We start from the raw sequence: 14,176 nt of genomic DNA, 5'->3' as shown, positions 1-14,176 counted from the left end.
CAGCGCCAGGAAACCCTGGGTGGGGTATAAGTGTGCTTTACAAGTACAAATTCATTTCATTAACATGATGTTTCGGGGAACAGTTACCCTGTATGAGCTGTTAAAAGTTGTATTTGTATGTATTTTCTTGCACAGAAAGATCTGTTCATGTATCTAAATTACAAAAATGTAATTTATATATATTTTGTAGATTCAAGGTCCCGGAAGAAGGGCCAATTGGGTCCGAAATGCATTGGGCATTTTTTGAAAGATGGGAATGAATTCTTGAACCTTTAATTTTCAAAAGATTGTGTACATCATCTATGAAGAATTAAATTATGAATAGTAAAGCTGATGGAAAGCTTCTTAGATTGTTTTGTTTATATATGTAAGTGTTTAAAAAAAATCAAGAGTTATAACTTTGTTATCAAAAGGTTTTATTCGATTGAGATGAATTTTGATGGTAACTACTTTTAGCAATTGTGCGCAGAGGTCAAGTCCAAGTGACTCATGTTAGGTTGGTTTGATAGGGCACGGTCCAGACAAACGTGCCACCACTGCAGCATGTTTCAATAAGAGGTTGTAGAGATTTAATCATTTCAGAATTCAAAGGAGTAATTCTCTTATTCATTGATATTTTACATGGATGACCCACTTGGGGTTCTTGCAATTACCAAGGTCTCTCCTTTTCTCTCAAATATAGGGTAGGTTCTAGTCTATTTATTCTGAAGGGCTCTGGGATCCACAGTCTCCAAAACCCATATTGTGAGAAGTCGGTTGGGCATATGCTGTCCACTAGTCTATTGGGCACCTTGCACCAGTCCAAACGACCCTTATTGATAGTAGGTTTAAAGACAACCTATATAGAGAGCTATCCTAGTGGTAGCTATGAAGAGCAGCCATCAGGCTATGTCTTGAATGAATGTAAAGCAGCTTGTTTTACCAGTGTATTATCTCTTGAATGACCAAATGAAAGGAGAACCACACTAGGAATATATATAAAATATATGTATTTATTCTAAACACATCCCTTTAGGCTCTGTATGAGGCTAGAGGCAAAAGTACATTCAGTAAATTTATTTAGCAAACAGTAAATTAGCACAATACATTATTAGCTCTAGGGGCGTAACAAACCATATCCTAAGAAAGTGGTTCAAGAACCATGATAGACATAGAGACAAGCCTAGGGCCTGTACAACAGCTGGGGCAACCAGGAACCACCCAAGGTAGTGACACAGGGGACCCACAGGGGACCCGTGCAGTGTCTAAACACAGCGGTGAATCACCATTGACGTCTATGGAGAAAGTTGTGATTAGAATTCTAAAGATTAGCGACACTTAGAAGTTGACTTGGAGCAAACCCCGTTAGAACTAGGCAGTTCTAGAGTCAATACCCACGGGAGAACCAGAGTACTCGAGTTACCTCAACCAGGGAAGCCGGGTGCATAGGTGTCTTTTCTTGTCAGGTTTCGTCGTCGTTTTCTATGGTGAGCTGCTGAAAAGTGCTGCAGGAGACCAAGTGGAAAATGTCCGGATGGATCCAAGGGTGGATCAGAGATCTTAAGAACCTGAAAGCGGAGGGGACAGAATCTGGGTCACTAGCCAGTGACCAGGAAGGCGATGAGCAGATGCCCACCGATGTCGGGTGATTTCAGGTGCTGAAGGTGAAGCTTGACTCTTCAGCCACGAGGACCAGGAGGTGTCAACAACAACCAGGAGCTGGATTCGGGCTGCCCACAAAGGATGTCGAGCGCTGCGGTGTTGGTATCTGGATTGGACCCAACAAGCCTTGGCAACAGCAACCCAAGCAGAAAGCAAAGATTTGGCTTCGGTGCAGACCAGCAAGGTCTGAGGGACTCACCTTTTGGAGGGGAGTCAGGGCACATCTGGAGCAACCAGGGAAGGCCAAGAAACAGAAGAGTTACCTTCGTGGGGACCCACTAGTCAATGTACCAGGGATCGCTGAGGGGCCTCAAGCAGAAATGCTAGAAGCGGGCTCACGGAACACTCGTGGAGTGTTGGCCCACAATCTTCAGTGCAGACGGTGTTCGGGGATTGCACTACAATTAGCCCAATGCACAACTTCAAAAATTGCGGGAAGTTGATGTACATGCAAATGTGCACAGTGTCTTGGAGATCCAGTTCCACATCACTCATGAGGGCTGCGCGTCTCAGCTTTACTGGGATCTCGTATCGGCCTCAGAGAAGTCTGGAAGCCTTTTTCCTGTGTTGCAAATCCAGCGGGATCCTACAGGAACCTTGGAAATGCAGACCGGAAATTTGCTTCTTTGGTGCCTGTTTTGGAACAGGGGAGTCACTCCTTGCCCCCAAGGGAGATTCTTTTGTCTTCTAGTCGAAATAGAATGTAGAAGCTCCAGTATATGTTACAGAGTTTCGTCCAGGTATAATCTAAAGTCCTAAGGACTGGGTTCCTATACTTATTCTAAGTTTAGGGGTTGGACTTACTCTAGGGTGCCACTTATGGGAGGAGCCAGGGAGGGGGTGGTTACAACCCTTTCCCTTTGTCCAGTTTTGCGCCAGAGCAGGGGCTGAGTGTCACTGCAACCAGTTTGAACTGGGGTATACACAGGGACACCAAGTGTGCCCCCAGCACTGTATGAAAAGCATTCTATGAATGCACCCACCCAGCCCCAATACACTTAAGCATGTCTTAGAGGTGGTTACACCTCCCTGTGACAGAAAATCTATTGTCCAGGCCTCCCCTGTCAGAGTTTCATCCAGCAGCAGGAGGTCAGACTCGTGTGTGTGGCTGAAGCATCCCACTTGTGATGCTGGGGCTCTTTTAAACTTTTACCGGTTACCGGTCAGGTAGGTGTGTACATGTCTACATGTCTTCTCCCTCTAGAAGGGTGGAATTCTACCCCCACCGCCACAACTGGCGGGGGGGGGGGTAGGATTCCAGAGTGTTTGACACCAAACACAACATGTTTCCTTGCAGCCATTCCAAAGTTAGCATTTACCGCAAGGTTATAATGCACTTAAGAGTATATGGTCGAGCTGCATCACAGAACAGCCTCAGAGAATAGATTCCGAAAGCTGCAGAGGGGCTCAGCTCATGCTTGGGCACCCTCTCACACAAAACCAAGCACTCTGCCTTCAGGATTGATAAGGCCTGCCATAGGAGTGACTTACAGGTTTATATGTTTCAGTTATTAAAGGTATATATAGGTAACCTATATCTTAGTGAGGGGTGCAAGCACCACCTTACCCAAGCTGCAGTAGCAGACCTGTGGTGCCATTTTGGAAGGCTTCCCAGGGGTGGCATAATACATGCTTCAGCCCCTGGTAGGCCTCTGGGTTACCTATGTCCTTGGTACCTAAGGTACAATATACTAGGGACTCACAAGGGTAACCTAGTAACCCATCTGGAGTGTACCTAAAGTACATGCAATCAATTTAGAGAGGAAGCAGCTAGGCTGGGGGTCATGAATAGCAGGGCCCCAGCCAAACTAAAGTCAGAAAACAGTGAAACACTAGCAAAAACTGGGGGTAACCATAGTAAGCAGATCCTACACTCCTACACATATCGTCTGCCCTGGTTGGAACTCCGCCATTGCAACCTTTTGATCATACCACAGCTTCTGGAGCTTGTGGCTAGCCTCAAGATTTTGGTTTGCTTTTTCCATGCACTCAGCCATTCTGGAACACAGACCAAGAACATAGTCCACAATCTCTTGTTGAGGCTCCTTGAAAGGCTTTTCCCATCCTTCCTTCACAAGACACAATGGTCCCCTCAAAGGATGACCAAAAATAATTTCAAAGGGAGAAAACCCTACACCCTTCTGAAGCACCATCCTGTAGGCGAAAAGCAGGCATGGTAGTTAGACATCCCATCTTCTTCTGAGTTTTTAAGTAGTTTGCCTATCTTATCTTTCAATGGCTTGTTGAACCTTTTAACAAGCCCGTTGGTCTGCGGATGATATTGGGTAGTGAACCTGTAGGTCACTCGACATTCACCCTACATGTATTTTAGGTAGGCAGACATAATGTTTGTACCTCTGCCTTATACCACCTCCCTAAGGAAACCCACCATGGTAAAAATACCAAGGAGAGACTCTGCCACTGCCGGGGCAGTGGTAGTTCTAAGGGGAATAGCCTCACGATACCTGGTAGCATTATCCACAACTACCAGAATCTGTTTCCTGATGCTATTCGAGGGTTAAGGGGACCATCAATGTCAATCAATACCCTTTCATAGGGAACCCCAACAACTGGAAGCGGAAATAAGTGGGCCATTAGGTGGCCACCTGTCTTGCCAATGGGTTCACAGGAGGCACAAGTGTTATAAAACTCCTTCACCTTCTGGGACATGCATGGCCAGTAGTAGTGGCTCACCAACCTACTCAATTTTGGTCAGGCCAAGATGCCCATCTATGGGGATGCCATGGGCCAATGTGAGGAAAAACACTCTAAACTGATGAGGCACTATTACTCTCCTAGTGGCACCAGGTTTGGGTTCTCTGACCTCAGTGTAAATGAGTCCCTTCTTAAGTCCTGTGGGAGCCACTGGTATCTCCCCTCCCTTTTCCTGATCAACAGCTTGTTGTCCCAGGCCTTCAACAGTGGGACAGGTTCTCTGCCCCTGGCACATATCTGCCATATAGGATCTCCCTGGGCCTAGGAGCTCTGCCGTGTACACCTCAGCTCCTGGGACTCAGTTCCCTCTGGGTCTTATGCCTCAGGAGAGGGGACCTGGTCTGCGGTCTGTTGTGAAGCCAGTTTCCCAGTCTTCTTGCATTTTGTTCTGAAGGTTTGGGCCATAACTTCAGGCTACAACACTTCTTTTTCACCCTGGGCTCTACTATGTGCTCTTGCTTTTACACCCACCCAACCAGGTATACCAGCATGGCTGCATGGATCTTTATTTCTACCTCAGCCCAAGCTGAGGACTCCAGTTCATTGCCTAGCAGACACTGTATAGGAATTGCAGAAGATACCACCACCCTTTTTTGGCCAGTAACTGCTCCTAATTCTAAGGACACCAATGCCATAGGATATAACCTAGCCTGATTATCAGCATTGAGGACTGTATAGGTCTCTCCAGGAAAGTACTGGTTTGAGGACACCATTGGCTTAGTGACCATGGTTTATACACAAGAGGGGTTTTGTCCTACGTGCCCAGGCAGGACACTCAATTATTATGCAACAAAAAGGTGCCTGGACTCGAATTTTGAAGGCTGCTCTTTATTTAAAAGCAGGCTGGGAGCTTCGTTTTTTTGATTTTGGCAGCTCCTGTATTAATATTCATACATTTGTTTCAAATAATTCATTAAGTTCAACACATTATGAACGTCTGATGTTTTAACACATCCAAATATAAAACAACTGGTTAAACAATTTTTGTGACAATCAATAAATGTTAACTAAAATAGATTGTGTGTGAATTCATCAATCAAAAGCATTCAATACATTTCACAATTTTTTGTGCATCACAATTTTTTGTACGTATACTGTGAATCGGTACACCAGGACCAATTAACATTCTAGTCCTAACCTATGGTTTCCTCTGGAGTTCTGGGACTAGTCTCACTGGGCTTTTATTCTTTGTGCATTCAATCGTGTTCACTACCCGTGACCTTTTTCTTATAGCCTGTTAGACCTGTCAGCCTTAGGGTGGTCTCCCCTACATTTTTGCCCTTTTTGCCTCCCATTTTTATCCTATGTTTTGTTGGACTTAGGACTCTGGGCGCCTCACCACTGCTAAACAGTGCTGAGGTGCAGGTGCTCTCCCCTAAAACCTTGTGAGGCTGGCATATCTGCAACAAGCCACTGCTACCGCAGTAAGGTTTAATCCTCCATAGGCTAACATTGGGAACCTCCCCTTATGGACTAACTTCTGACAGGGACCTAATAAGTCTATCATGTTTGGTCTTGTTGGACTCTGGGCGGGGAACCCTTTCCAATGATATATAGGGTTTGGGCATTACTACGCTAGGGATCCCACTTTTATAAAGGGGACCTTTTCCTGCCTACACTTAGATTAGGCTGCAGACTCCCCCCTCCCCTCTGCATACTGATAGCCTGCCTGGGTTGGGAGGTGGGAGCGGTGATTCACACCTTCTTCCCTGGGATGAGCTGTGATGGGCTGCCCACTGTAGCCTTAACGGCCTGTCTCTCGTCACTGTGACAGCTAGGTCAGGGAAGGCAGGGAATATACCAGAACTCCCTGGACTCTTCCAGAAGCCCTTGCCCCCAGACCCTTCCAGAGACTTCCACCACTTTCTAGCCCTTAGACTAAAAAGATATATAAGGGAAGGTCCTGGCCTCACATTCTTGTTACACTGCTGGACCTGGAAGAATCCCTGCTGGAGTGAGGACTGCTGCGCAAGAGGATTGCCACTGGGAAGGAGGCTGACTGCTCCAAGGAACTGCTGCCCCACAACCTGCTGAGCTGCCCTACTGTCTGCTGATCCTGCCCTGCATGGGAGACTGCAACATCACCACCAGAGTGTCTCCACAACATCCCAAAGGAACTACTTTTCTTTGAACAGCATTTTAAAGAGTCTTCAACCTTTTAAAGATTGCCTTTTTGGGACTGCACCCTTTTTAAGCTAAAGGAAACTACCTGTCCTTGGACCACAGCGTTTTAAAGACTGCCCTTTGGAACAGCAACAACACTCTCAAGATTTGCCCTGCAACGCTGTGCCTGCCCTCAGCACTGCTTGCCCCGTGATCCTCCCAGGGCTCTGTGATTGCCTCTGCTTCTGGCGGAAGCCCACTGAAACTGGCCCTGAGGTCACCGCCACTGGGACCGGAGCGCGCTGTGTAGCGCTGAGAAGCGAAGCGCTGTGTGGCAGGAGGCTCCGTCGTTGCCCAGGACTTGGAGGCACTGTTAAGCGCTGTGCTAAAGGAGCGCTGTGTGGCTGTGACCCCCACCTGTACAGTGCCTGCTGAGCCCATGGCCCCAGGGGGAGAGGAGCCTCGCACCTGCGTCCGCAACCACCACCCCAGGTAACGCCTCAGTGCAACCAGGCTGCTGCGAAGGGGCGGGGTGCGGGTTAGCCGGGTACCTGGAGTGTGAGCTTTGTGCTTGGCTGGGAACCGTCCTACACTGACCGGCCTACGGGGGCATAATTACTTGGTAATTGACACTGGGGCATTTTTTAGCATTACCAGCAGCGCCTGGGCAGCCGCACTTCCTACGCTGGGAGCATCATTTCTATGAGAGGTACACTTATTACGCTACAAGGGAACTTTGGCCTAAGAACCTTCCCACAGTGAATTTTGACCATAAGAACCTACCTCAAGTGAACTTTTGCCATCCAAGGACACTGTGGGAAAGACATTAACAGCAGGAGCCCTTGGCACACATGAGCTTTTGGTGATTTGATCAGGCCTGGGAACTGGATTCATTCTTATTGGTTATTGATCTTGCTTGGAAACTGGAAGCCTTTTTATTATTGATCTTGCCTGGAGCTGGATTTACCTGCTTTTGGTTCTCGCGTATCTTTTAGATAAAGAAATTCTTATTTTTATACAAAACTGGTGTGGTGTTCCTTTTGTGAGTGTTTTTACTGTGTCATCGCCGTTGTGTGTTGCACAAATACTTTACACATTGCCTCTGAAGTTACGCCTTTGCTGCTCTGCGCCAAGCTACCAGGTCGGAAGCGGTGGTCCCTACTTGGACTAGGGTGCATACCCCTGCCAACTAGAGACCCCGGTTCTAACATAGCCCTTAGTGAGTTTAAGGTTACAAAGATCCTTAGGGAAGCCAAGGTGTTAATGTCCTTGGAGATGCCTGCCGACGCGTTTCCAAACCCATTCGTAAATGATCGGGTTCTTCCTCAGGGCATGGCTGGGTACCTGTAGTTTAAAAAGCAAAAAGGGAATTTTAACTTCTCCTCTTCCCGGTGAGATTAAAAGCAGTTAGGTCATATCATCGGAAAAGCCAGGCCAAATCAGACATACGTTCTTTGTGGAAGCTGAAACCCATGGAGGGCCACCATAAATGTGGCACCCGCGTCTCATGTGCCAACACGATAGAAGGGGTTGACTTTCAATTGAATTCAATAAAATGGGCATATAAAGAATTCACTAATTGTAAAAGCCGCAATGTGGTGTATGCAATTAGTTGCCCTTGCCCAAAACTTTATATCGGGAAAACCACCCAACAAATAAATCAACAAATTGCCCAACATCGTTCTAGAATCAGACATAAAGTGTTGACTGCCCCCATGGTGCAACACTTTGTACAGAGTGAACATACAGAGAAAGATTTCAAGTGGACAGTTTTGTCTGCGATAAAAACTCCTCCACGTGGGGGTAATATCGATGCATGCTGCTAAGAAAAGAAGCTTATTTAATTTTAAAATTCAACTGTGTGGTGGATGGAATGAACGAGATGTCCGAATTACAAAGAACTGTGCACTGAGTTTTCTGTTTCAACCACCACTTCCAAGCAATAGAAACCAACTCGGCACGAGTGACAAAGTTAAGCACTACATGTACCAGAATTCCTAAAAACCAGGTGATGATCAAAACACTTCCGGGTGCTCGAGGACATGATTAGTTGTACCACGGGAATCAGGGAGCGAGTGCAGCCGCCTGACGAGAAGAAAAATTTGTGGAAATCCTTTGAATAATACGAGGTGAGAAAAGTAGAGAGACTTCCAATGCCCCGTAGAAAATGACTCAAGGAATTACAGCACTAAAATACATGCATGTGTTAATGCTGCAGGCTCAGCAAACAGAGAGGAATAATCACTAGCGTACCAACACCCAGTGAGGACTTCCTCCCCACATACAAGTAAGAATAAACCTTCACCGTATATAGGTTTTAATGTGCAATTAGACGAATTCATTCAAAACTAAAATTTTGCTTTGAAATTAACTCTAACAGAACAAGCACCCGTGAAGGAAAGAGTCATAAAAAAGACGTCGCGACCGCCTGGGAGCGATAGAACATTTTCAGAAGTAAGTTAATTGAGGCACCCAACAAACAGCGGAGCATTCAGAATGCTTTGAAATGTCAGATGCTTCTATTAAAAAACTGTAAGACACTAGCATGTCCCTTCTCTTCTTTTGCCCAGGCATGTTTTGAAATGATTTAGCGAAAAGACGCCCCAGTAAAGAAAAACTCACGAAAACAATTGTTTTGAAATTCAAGGTAATTTTCCGATGATATGACCTAACTGCTTTTAATCTCACCGGGAAGAGGAGAAGTTAAAATTCCCTTTTTGCTTTTTAAACTATAGGTACCCAGCTATGCCCTGAGGAAGAACCCGATCATTTACGAACTGGTTTGAAAACGCGTCGGCAGGCATCTCCAAGGACATTAACACCTTGGCTTCCCTAAGGATCTTTGTAACCTTAAACTCACTAAGGGCTATAAGAAAAAGGTCACGGGTAGTGAACACGATTGAATGCACAAAGAATAAAAGCCCAGTGAGACTAGTCCCAGAACTCCAGAGGAAACCATAGGTTAGGACTAGAATGTTATTAACTCCTGGTGTACCGATTCACAGTATACGTACAAAAAATTGTGATGCAAAAGAATTTGTGAAATGTATTGAATGCTTTTGATTTATGTATTCACACACAATCTATTTTAGTTAACATTTATTGATTGTCACAAGAATTGTTTAACCAGTTGTTTTATGTTTGGATGTGTTAAAACCTCAGACGTTCATAATGTGTTGAACTTAATGAATTATTTGAAACAAATGTATGAATAATAATACAGGAGCTGCCGAAATAAAAAAAACGAAGCTCCCAGCCTGCTTTTAAATAAAGAGCAGCCTTCAAAATTCGAGTCCAGGCACCTTTTTGTTGCATAATAATTTAGTGACCATGGTGGCACTGGCACCAAAATCTCTCAGAGCTTCAACTCTAACTCCATTAATATGTAGCTGTTGTCTTAATTTCTCCAGGTTACTGGGCCAGACTGCCAGAGTAGCTACATACACCCCTCCCTCTGTGACTAGAGTTGCTTTGGTGCCTCAGGAAATAATGCCCAATATTACCACTGCTCACACAATAAATTGGTAGTAAAATCTAGTCTGCTATGCAGATCTACCTAACATAACAGCCTTTAAAGCTCCCACCAGCAGTAATGGAGCCATAAAGCAGCATCTGACTGTGCATGCGTGAAATTCCAACCACGCACATGCACAGCCCGCAACCCAGAAGAAGAAGCACTCCCCTCTGTAGTGTTATGGACCCTGAGCTCACATGCTACTAAAATGAGTGACACAGACACCTGGGTATGATACTGAACAAATGGCCCTGGGCACATGCACTCAGTCGCTTTTCAAGCCAGGTAACCGGACCGTTGATGCCTGTGATGGGTGAGGCACAGGGGGTGCAACACAACGCTGCACACTAGAATGTGTCCAGCGGGACACTACATCCCTCCCAAACTTAGTGGATGAAAAACAAACAAAAGTACAACTTATGTAAAAAACAACAACAATACACAGCACCAATGAGTCTCTTCAGGCCATATGCTCGGTGGTGCTGGAGCTCTGGATCGCACTGCAAGGTTTTAGTCCACATCGGCGATGTAGTTCGGACCGGCCTCTTCTTGTGGTGTAGGAGTCTATTTGCACAGTTCAAATAGTGGTGCATCTGGCACGGTTGGGGAGTCCATTTTGGAGATCTTCTGAAAGCTCTGGTGGAAGGCAAACCTGCAAATGCTGAGGGAGACCTTGTTGGATGTGGGCCTTCCTTGGAGTGCCTGCTGGTAGAGCAGCTTCAGAATTGCCTCTCCTGCCTGGACTCTCCTCTCACAGGAGTCTTCTTGAGGGCCTTCCTGCCGGGATGCCATGGAACAGTGTGGACTGTGCGGGCCTCTCTTTGGCCGTGCAAAGGTGTCTCTGAGGAACTGCCAACAGGACCACAGCCAAGTCACTCATGCAGCCGCAAGGGTGGTGTCTCAGAGTCTGTATGCTCTCACCGTCAGGACTCAGGATCTATGCCTTCCTCACATGGTCTTTGGGTGACCAGTCTCTCTGCAAGCTCCATGATTCCCGGTGCCTGTAGTGCAGCTGCTGCCGACTCATCTCTCTCGTTGGGATTCCACTCCCACAGGAACTCCATTGACGCCCTTTCCCCTGAATTGCCATGTGACTGCATGAGCAGTGCAGGCCTCTCGTAGGCCACACTGAGGGATCACTGCCGAACTCCCAACAGAGCCACAGTCAAGCCTTGTGTAACCCCAAGGGTGGATAGTCCAATGTTCGGGTATGCTCATCTTTGGCAGGCCTAAAGTTTACGGCGGCACACATAAGGTTCCTGGTATGAGTGTCTAATTGAACTTCAGATGTCTTGAGCATTTGTATCCACTCTGGTGGTGCAGTGCTCCTAAGATGTTTTGTGATGGTGATGCACCTGGATAATGAATGTGATAATTTTCTTACACTTGGGCACCAGGCGGTGTGCTTTAGGAGACAGTGTGGAGTGAGGAGGACTGTAGGGACTTTGTGGCCATTTACGGTTATGTTCTGGCAGGTGCACTTGCTAGACGTGGTAACATCGATGCCAAGTAGCTGGTGACAGGTGAGTAGAAGTTTGAACTGTGAAGTGTGGGACCTGGACACAGATCACGCTTGTTAGCGGCTTACGATTGGTCCTCCCGCAAAACTGTCTCCAGTGAAGTCTCTGCACCCCGGTGGCTGGCTTGTGTTGATGAACACCTTCTCTAGTGCTGGCATGAGTCCTCCATCTCATTGCTCTTCTCTCTTTTCTCTTGCACACCTGTGGTGGTTGTTCACCCTGTGGCATCGTGCCACTCTTTTCTCCTCCTTCGCGATGTGTCAGCCTGTCACATTCTTCTCCTTCTACGCTCTTCTCCTTTTCCTGACCACGTTCCTCACTCTGATGTGGCATCATACCAAAATGTCTAATAATCGCGCAACATGGACATCTCGCTGGCCATGTCTGTTTCTTAGAACAATTGCCTTTTCTTTGCTGTGGACCTGTTTCAGATCTTTCCTGTCAGTAGGACTTGCTTCTACTCTTCGTGGACCTCTCGCCGGCCCTATACCCTTCTCAGGGATTTTCATGGTGCTCCTCTATCGGCATGGCAGGTCACCATCTTCGCTTTGAGGGCATAGTGCTTGTGCCTCAAGCCTGTGCCATTGTGGCGCTTGCTCCTGCTTCTGTTTAGGCATGCTTGGCAGGATGGGTCAATTCATGTGACATGCTCTTTGCTTGCTGTGCTATGTGGCATCCAGGCACATGTTGCATGTCATTGGAGTACATGTTGCAGTGGCAGCTTACCACAGGTAGTGTGCAACTCTCCTCTTGCCTGTCTTGGGCCTCTGGCGACTTCGTCTTGAGGCAGTGTGAAGGAGGACACTCTGTGCTGACTTCAGCCCACTGCGGGGCTTTGCTGGTGCAGGGGCGATGTGGAGTTTCTCCCTGTTGCCTTCAGCATTGCCTCTTTGTGGAGAGGTCCCACTCTCCTGGGCGCCTGCCCGTGCTGTCAAGCTTCTGGGTGCATGCTTCAGTGCATCCTTGAATTCATGTGTGCCCTCTCTGGCACTTGGCGGGCCCATTTTACTAGCTTGAGGTGATGGCCGTTCGCCACTGGGGGTGTGTGCAGCAAAACCCTTACTTGCAGTGGCCTCAGACAACCACTGGGAGTTGTGTTCTCACAGCACGTCTTTCTTGTGCTTTATCATGGGGCTTGCTTGGCTGGTTTTGGTCCCCTTACCTTTGCTGTATCTTACATGGCCACTTGATGCTTCTCTTGGCTGGAGCAGCTTTGGGTTTTTTCGTCCTCTCTTTCTCTCAGCAGGTGTTCAGTGTCTCCCCTTCAGTCTGCTAGACAATCCACAGGGGGTGTTCTGTGCTCTCTTCTACCAGTCTTATGGCTGTGGCTGCTTTGGGCTTGCAGTCTCGTGGGGCTGTCCTGAATCCGCTACACTGAACTCTCTGTGGCTGCATCTGGCTTTACCACCTTGGCGATTGCTGTACTCTAAGCGGCTTGGTCGTTTTAGATCTGCAAAGCACAGGGCACTGCAGGCCCTTTCTTCAGGTGCTTGCCCCTCTGTCACCTAAAAACTAGAGCATAGAATAAAGTTGAAGGGGCAGATTTGCAGGAACTTCTATCTGCCACAGCAGGGCAACTGCCAGTGGGAGTGGATGAAGCCTCTGCAGTGTATACAAATTGGCTGGAATAAGCCTTTAAGATATTAGCTCCAGTTCAGTCTCTGTGCCCTAAAAGATTGCTACCCTCTGCACCATGGTTCACATAGGATCTGAGAAATCAGAAACTCAAGTGTAAAAGACTGGAGCAGAACTGGAGTAAGAGCTATGGTGCAACCGAGAAAACACTGTATAAATGTAGTCTGCAAAATTACAAACAACTTATCTTTGCCGCTAAACAAAAGTATTTTGCGATCCGCATTATTTGTCAAAGAATGCGAAAGAGCCACTCAGAACTGTCTTCAACTTGGCCTCACCAAGTCCAGCGAAAATTCAGCCCAGCCAGGAACTTTGCGAAGACATCGCAAAGTTTTTCTTGACTAAAGTAGAGTCTATCTTCTGTGCCGACAGAAGATCAAGGACGGGGAAATGGAGGCAACTGCAGAGGAACTAAAATTAACAGTTCCCAATTGCACGTTTGAGAAATTCATACCAGTGTCCCTTGAAGAAATTCAAGAGCTCCTCACAGCAGCCAACTCAGGTTCACCCTACGACCCATGCCCAGTGGCAGTGGCCAAGCTGGCTCCAATCGCAATTGCGTCACTGCTACAATCAATTTTTAAGGGTATGTATGAATCGGGGCAGTTTCCTATATGTTGGAAATTAGCCTCTATCCTGTCCCTATTGAAAAAACCCAGTCTGGACCCTAAGGATCCAAACTATTTACGCCCCATCTCGAGGCTTCCTCTTCCAGCAAAACTAATAGAAAAAAACATGAACACACAACTCAGTACCTTTCTAGCAGAGACACAAGCTTTGGATTCCTCCCTTTATGGGTTTAGGGAGGGCCATAGTACTGAGGCTGCCCTCTTTAAAGCTACAGATGAGATCAGGGAAACTGTGGATCAAGGGGGCAAGACAGCTTTGGTGTTGCTGGATTTGTCCGCTGCATTTGAACGGCCATCATAATATCTTGATGGACCGTCTAAAGCAGAGGTCTTCAAACCTTTGTAGGTTGAGCCCCCCCAGCTCAATTGTCTTAGCTGTTGGGTCCCCCCAACACAGACAGAAATTTCTCGAATCTGGT

Source organism: Lissotriton helveticus, chromosome 6 (genome assembly GCF_964261635.1).
Source record: "Lissotriton helveticus chromosome 6, aLisHel1.1, whole genome shotgun sequence".
Classification (NCBI taxonomy): Eukaryota; Metazoa; Chordata; class Amphibia; order Caudata; family Salamandridae; genus Lissotriton; species Lissotriton helveticus.
Note: the sequence above shows the minus strand (reverse complement) of the source record.